This window comes from Pyrus communis, chromosome 4 (genome assembly GCF_041283825.1).
Source record: "Pyrus communis isolate YQ-2024b chromosome 4, ASM4128382v1, whole genome shotgun sequence".
NCBI lineage: Eukaryota > Viridiplantae > Streptophyta > Magnoliopsida > Rosales > Rosaceae > Pyrus > Pyrus communis.
In genome coordinates, this window is record NC_142568.1 from 6,667,535 (window position 1) to 6,675,612 (window position 8,078).

The window sequence follows — 8,078 nt, forward strand, 5'->3', positions numbered from 1 at the left end:
AAGAATGAATAAAATGAGAGTCTAGGGTGCGGCTAGGGTTTAAATTATATATGGTTTCAGAAATAAAAACCCTAGCTTATTAAAATTAAATCAAAGGCTTACAAAATTAGGAAATTAAATCAGAAATATAAAGGTGCGGCTAGGATTGAATTTGGGAGAGAAATAGGTTTAATTCAGAAATAAAAGGGCAAGGTGCGGCTAGGGTTTAGAAGCATGTGTTTTAAGTGCAAGCCTAGGACAAAATTGCCCTCCCTTGCACGGCAAGGGAAGGGAATTAGGGTTAAGGCACGGCAAGGTTGTGTAAGTGGGCTTAGGGCCTTCGTTTTGTGTCCTAAAGTGCCTACAAGGCCTTCAAAGTGGCTAGAAAATACGGACGTTTAAGATTAGGAAAGGTTACCAAAACGGGAAACCTAGGGTTAACTTTCCTACTTCAAGTAATAATCCTTGTTTGAGTAGGAATCCTCGTTCTGGTAGGAATTCATCGTTGGAGTAGGAATTCATCGTTTCTTCAAGTCTTCAACTCATTCATTCCTCTTTTGCTCCTAAAAGCTCCAATTTGCATCTTCTTGCACACTTTGGCCTTATAATCTGAAAATACACAAAAGTGACTTTAAACACTAAAATAACTAAGGAAACACAACATAAATGCACGAGAACAAGCTAATTAAGTCGCATGAATATGCTCCTATCAGGGGGAAGTGCAAATTCCATCGTTGCACTGCTAAAAAAGAAACAAATTGTAACCTTCAAAAAAAAAAAAATCATCCATTAAATAAAAAGATATATACAATAATAATTAACTAAGAGTTGATATACACAAATTATTTAAAACAAACCCTAGTAACGGCGTCAATTTCATGATAGAGATTTTATCACCTGCAAAAGTAGGGATAAAAACATTAGAATGCTTGCAAGAGTACAAGGTAATTCTAGTATAGATGCTCTAGTAAGGTCGTTCTTCACATGAATTGAATAAAAAATTTGTATCAAATCAAATCTTAATTAATTACTTAAAACAAAGTTTTGGAAAAAGTTGATTTTTTTATTTAAAATAATAAAAACGAATTTAATAGAAAATAATTAAATAAAATAAGCTAAAAGAAAATGGTTTTTGAAAATTAAATTGTAAAAGCTTAGGGTTCCGTCGTCACCTTAACAATCCTGTGTAGTTCTTCCAATTACTTATGAATTATATATGCATATTTTGAAGGTTAGATTTTCCTAATATATGCCTACTTGGACCCCCAACATAAAGCGTATATCAAACATACAACCTGTTTGTGGTATTTAGATCAAATCTAAAATATAGTCCATTAAGCTTTGTGAAACTTTTTGAAAAACAATACAACCCTTAAGATGTGGTATTCATCCTAAGTGAACTTGCACATATTAATCACAAGAAGCCTTCGTCAATTTCAAGGACTGACCTCCGACCAAAATTGCATCAAATTACCTTTTTAAAGATCCTAATGGTAGCTAAGCATTAAGACAATTAAACAGTATAAACCGATGATTAATAATTCAAAATTTGCATGCATAATATTATAAGCAAATTGAAAAGAAACTACATATTCTTGATAAAGCTCGTGACCTCATTCTAGCAAACAAAAATTAGTTACTAACAATCATAAACAAAATACTATTAAAAACAAGGATATAAAACACATAGAAAATAAACGTCAATCCAAAAGCTCTCAAAACCTAGTGCGTTCTTCCCCTTTCTTTGTCTCTCCTAAAAAAACCATAATGGCTAAAAAGCCTTATTTATACTATTAGAAAATAAAACCATACCTAGAAAAGGTCTTAGAGTAATACTAGGAAACATAATAAAATAATAAAACAAAAAATAAAAGGTTTCCTATTTGAACTAAAATTTGGACTTCTCAGAGAAGCAGACTTTTAACCGAACAAAATCAACTTCGATTTGGTCCAAAAAGGTTCCTTTTTAAAGTTGAAGACATCCCTTACAAATCCTTGAAAGGAATCTTTCTCAAAATATGCTTTCATGATCTCCAAAATGCTCAAAACGTCTAGAAACGTCAATCTGGGAAAGTTGTGCACTGGGTCTTTATTTCATCGCCACGGTCAAACGGCTTGTTGAAAACTCTGAAACTTTGATACAATCATCTAAAAAGACTCACGAACATCCTTCAATTGGAATCACTCCAAAATGCGTCCGTTTGATCACCTTTTGCTCTAGAGGAAGTCGAATGTCCTATATTGGAAATACATAACAAAGTATCAAAATTTTACCAAAATAACCAATAAACTATAACTAAGATTAAGGTAAAATATATGGTATAATATGGACTCATCAAAGTATATTTTAGAAACAAACTATTGAAAATGAAAATCCTAAATAAAATTGTTGGAATGAAAAAAAACAATGTGTGAAAAGAAGTGAAAATTTGCGTATGTTGTTAATGCTTGGTATGTACGGTATGGTATCAGTCGGGAAAGCTAAAATGACTGATTTCGTCTAAATGATATTACAATTAATACAGGAAAGGATCCCCCAATTCTCCCTGGTGAAAGGTTTTTCTTCGTCATGATTTCCAATTAGAAAGCAAAACAACTCATTTACTTTCAGATATTCATACGGTAATGCTTTTGTACTATATTTATCATCAAGGGAGGCTATTATTTTCCAGGCCGTAGAGAAATCATGAAATATAATTTCAGAAAGAAAATCCTAAATAAAATCGTTGGAACCAAGATATGAAAAAAAGCAACGTGTGAAATGAAGAAAATATTACATCAGAAAAAAGTTTCAAGTTTTACTAATTTTTACCTAATTTTCAGCTTACTGCTATTATGATGCATATCATCTAACAATTAATTAGTCTTATACCTTTGTTTCTCTTTTCTTATACCTTTGTTTCTCTGTTCTTTGTTTTCATGAGAAATTAATTGTCATTAGCAGCACTATAGAAAGTCATCTCACACATAATTCTCCACTTCATACATAATTACATGATTTTAGGTTTAATATCTAGCTTTTAGTTGTAGATTGCATATTGTTGGAAGTTAATCTGATTCAGCCTCCTTAATATTCTGTTTTAATTTAAGCAACTCAGCTGTAAAAGCTAATGGCTAGATTTTTAAATATCCTTGTCTGTAGTGTAAAGCTATCTCACACTGGACGCATGTATGTCTCATATTAGAGGTAAGGTGTATTGCTTAGATGAACAATAGCACTTCTGTAATTTGAGGACAATGTACCTGAGGTTGTAGCTAGATAAGGATGAATGTAAGGGAATGAATGTATAATTGAAATCAACTAGAGGAGCAGCTATGATTTGCTTACTCTAAACTTCTCTGCAAACATTCTCTGAAAATTCCTTTGTTCTTCATCTTTTCTCTCATAAGTTTTACTAGAAATCCATCATGGCCTCAGAGCCTTACTTCGATCTGTGAACTGGGAGTCCATAAAGCCGTGAACTTTAGGGAATTTCCACCAAGAAAACCCTAGAAATCTACTTTTTTTCATTGGGAGCGATGGTTGGAACAGTAGGCAATGACCTGAAAGCTCTAATCTTTTAAGGTGAAAATTATGACTTTTGGAGAATAAGGATGAAAACCATCCTTGAGGCTCATCATCTTTGGGATTTCCTGGAAAAGGGATATGTAACCCCAGCTGTGAAAGAAACTCTCACGAAGGATGCTAAAGCTTTTGCCTTTATTTAGGGTGCAGTCTCTGACATCATATTTCCGAGGATTGCAAATGAAGAAACGACCAAGGGAGCATGGGAGATTCGTTAAGAGGAATACAGAGGTGATAAAAAGGTTAGAAGAATGGAACTTACCTCTCTTAGATGTGAATTTGAGTACACTATGATGAGGGAAATGAACCACTTAAGGACTATCTTGTTAGACTGTTTGATATTGTGAATCAAATGAAGAACTATGGTGAAGAACTCACAAATCAAAGATTAGTGCAGAAGTTACATATTAGTCTAACAAAGTCCTATGATAACATTGTGTCACTTATTGAAGAAACTAAGGATTCATATATAATCAGTGTTCAAGAAGTGACTGCATCACTAAGAGTAGTTGAGAAAAGGTCAGAAATGCATGCAGTAGATTATACGGCTACTGATAGGGCATTTCAATCACTCAACATTGGTGAGAAGAACTATAACACTAGTGGATAGTCAAGCAACAATCAAAAAGGGAAGAAACCATGGAAGGTGAAAAATAAGAAATGGGAGAACAAGGGTGGTAGTCCTGCAAGACCAAAAACCACTAAAGGAACATAGAAAGTGGCTTGCAAGATATGTGATATGGTGCTTGATGGTTCAAGGGTAAACCTAAATCTCACAAATGTGAAAGATTTGGTCATTTGGCTAAAGATTGCAATAGTGGTAGAAGAAACCAACATGTGCAATTTACAAACCAAGTTGATGAGGAAGAGGCTAATGTGTTCTTTGCATGTAGAGTTGCAACAATAGAAGAAAATGAGAGTGTGTGGTATATAGACAGTGGCTGCAACAACCACATGACATCACATAGGTCTACTTATTGATTTGGATACAACCTATACTTGCAGAGTTAAAATGGGGAATGGAAACATAGTGGATGATGTTGGTAAAGGAACCTTGATTATAGACACTAAGAAGGGGAAAAGATACATCAGAAAAGTGATGTTGGTACCTGGGGTGGATGAAAACCTACTTAGTGTAGGACAGATAATGGAACATAGGAATTTCTTTCTTTTTGGGTGATGATGTGGTTAAAATTTATGATGATTGGACCCTGTAGAATCTTGTCTCCAAAGTTGAAATGAAGAAAAACAGAAGCTTTCCCTTATTGCTGAGATTTCTTGGGAATATTGCAATGAAAGCAATTATGAATGAGTCATCTTGGCTATGGCACAACAGACTAGGCCGCCTCAACTTTCAAAGCTTGAAAACTTTGCAGAACCAATAAATGGTTCTTAGCCTATCTGAAATATAAAAAAATGAATAAAAAAAAGAAAAAGAAAAAGAAAAACAAGTGAAGTGTGTGAATGATGTAACTTGGGAAAGCAACACATAAGCTCTTTTCCAATTGATCAAGCATAGAGAGCATTAGTGCCCTTGGAACTAATCACAGTGATGTTTGTGGTCCAATGAAGACTGCTACACTTGATGGCAATATATATTTTTTGATTTTTGTAGATGATCATTTCAGGATGTGCTACGTTTATTTGTTGAGACAAAAATCAGAAGTATTCACAATGTTTAAAAAGTTTCAGATGCTTATGGTAAGACAAAGTGGAATGAAGATTAAAAGGTTGAGAAGTGATAAAGGATGATAGTTCAAATCCTTGAAATTTGACAAGTTTTATGAGAGTATTGGACTAGAGAAGCAATTGACAGTTAAGTATACTCCATAGAAAAATGGAGTAGCTGAGAGGAAGAACAGAACAATTGTGGAAATGGCTAAATCAATTATGCATATAAGATGATGCCATACCATTATTAGGGAGAAACAGTTTGCACTGTAGTCTACATACTTAACAGATGTCCTACAAAAGTTGTTGACAACTTAACACCTTTTGAAGCTTACAGTGGAAGAAATCTATTTGTGAAGCATTTAAAAGTGTTTGGTTCAATCTATTATGCTCATGTCCCCACTCAAAAAAAAAAAAAAGTGATACTTTCCAAGGATGTAGTATCCAAAGAAAGTGTTCATTGGGATTGGGGTAAACAAGTTGAATCAAATGTATCTATCCCACTGTCACTTGAAGATCAAGAACCAAATGTTGAGATTGAAGGGGGAGCACTTCGGTGAAAATGGCCCTGTAACACCAATGCAATCTCCATATGTGCATCATTCACAATCAGTCATCTTAGACATCTCAATCTTCACATTCTCCACAAGAGAGTGGAAATGTACAGGTCTAAAGTTCTCAAGAATCTACCCCAAGTTCAACTCCAATAAAGATGAGAAATTTGAATGAGATATATGCAGCTTGTAATTTCTATTAATTGGAACAATAAGTCTTCAATGAAGTTGTGAATGAGGTTGATTGGAAGAAAGCAATGCATAATGAAATGTCTGTCATTGAAAAGAATTCTGTTTAAGAACTAACTGAGTGACCAAGTGAGAAACCTATTATAGGGGTAAAATGGGTTTACAAAACAAAATTGAACTTGGATGGATCTATGTAGAAGAACAAGGCTACGTTGGTTGCAAAAGGCTACTCACAACAACCTGGAGTAGACTTTAATGAGACTTTTGCCCTAGTTGTAAGATTAGACATCATTAGGACCCTCATTGCTTTTGCAACACAAAAATGGTGGAAATTATACCAATTGGATGTCAAATCAGCTTTCCTAAATGGGATATTGAAGGAGGAAGTCCATATAGAATAACTTGAGGGCTTTGTTGTCAAAGATGCAGAAGATAAGGTCTACAAGTTAAAGAAAGCCTTATATGGTTTGAAACAAGCTCCCATAGCTTGGTATGAAGAAATTGCTTCTTACTTCACTAAGAACAATTTTCTGAAAAGTCCCAATAAAGCTACATTGTACACCAAGAAACAAGGAAACACATGAGCACTCATAGTCTTATCTATCTTGATGATGTTGTGTTTACTGGAGACAATGATCAAATGATTGAAGACTTCAAGGCAGGATATGATGAAACAATATGAAATGACAAATCTTGGGTTGCTGCATCATTTTCTGGGAATCGTTGTTGTTCAAGTTAAAACTGGTATATTCATTCACCAAGGAAAATATGCAAAAACTTTGCTGAAAAAGTTTGGACTCAAGGATTCTAAGCCTGTGAGTACACATCTTGTCTCAAATGCCAAGTTGTGCAAGGATGATGGTACTGAACCAATGGACTTAAACCATTACATAAGTATTTTAGGGAGCCTACTTTATCTAACAACAACCATACCTGATATTATGTATGCTGCTCACCTCTTGTCAAGGTCTATCCATAACTGAAGTTGAGTATGTCACTGCAGCTGAAGCAACATCTTAGGCAATTTGGTAAAGGTTTATTCTTAAGGATTTTGGTGAAATGCAAGTTGATTCAATACCAATCATGTGTGCCAACATGTCTGCTATTGCAATGACCAAAAATCTTGTGTTCCATCACAAGACAAGACATATCAAAATGAAATATCACTTCATCAGGGATGCATTGTAGAAGAATGTGATTCAACTACTGTATTGCATGACTAAGGATCAAGTGCTGATATATTAACTAAAGCAGTACCAAAGTAAAGGTTCACATATCTTAGGGAGTTGCTTGGTGTTAAGAAGCAGGAATCAAATTAAAGGGGAGTGTTGGAAGTTAATCTGATTCAACTTCCTTAATGTTATGTTTTAATTTAAACAACTCAGTTGTAAAAGCTAACGGCTAGTTTTTTAAATGTCCTTGTCTGTTGTGTAAAGGTATCTCACACTGGACACATGTATGTCTCAAATTTGAGGTGAAGTGTATGGCTAGATGAACAATAGCGCAATTGTAATTTGAAGGACAACGTACAAAGGTTGTAGCTAGATAAAGATGAATGCAAGGGAATGAATGTATTAATGAAATCAACTAGAGGAGCAGCTATGATTTGCTTCTCTAAATTCTCTGCAAATAATCTCTGAAAACTCTTTTGTTCTTCATCTTTTCTCTCATAGGTTTTACCAGAAATCTCGTCAATTATATGGGTCTTTAACTACAATATCATTTTTTTTCTTCATGTTTTTACTTTTGAGGATTGGTTGGAGAAAGTGAGGAAGTAGTGGAGGAGGTGAAAAAGGATATATATGAAGATAATGAGCTCAATTTACTTGGTGAAGATCAAAAATTAAACCAAAGATCTGATGGTTTCATTGCAAGGGTTAATGGAGAGAATGAGGTTTGAACTTCTTTTATACTGATGGCCTTTAGTAGCAAAGAATAGTTGTAGGTTTCTTAGCAAAGGAAACTAGGTCGGTTGATCAAGGTAGCATGCCATCTCTTGACTTTCTTGCACTTGAAATCCAGTTTTGTTCTAGATGTGTATGTTAAAGTAGTTTAAAATATTGCTTTGCTCCAGATTCTAAATTTTGTTCTGACCGAGTTGGTAGTCTGTGGACTCAATT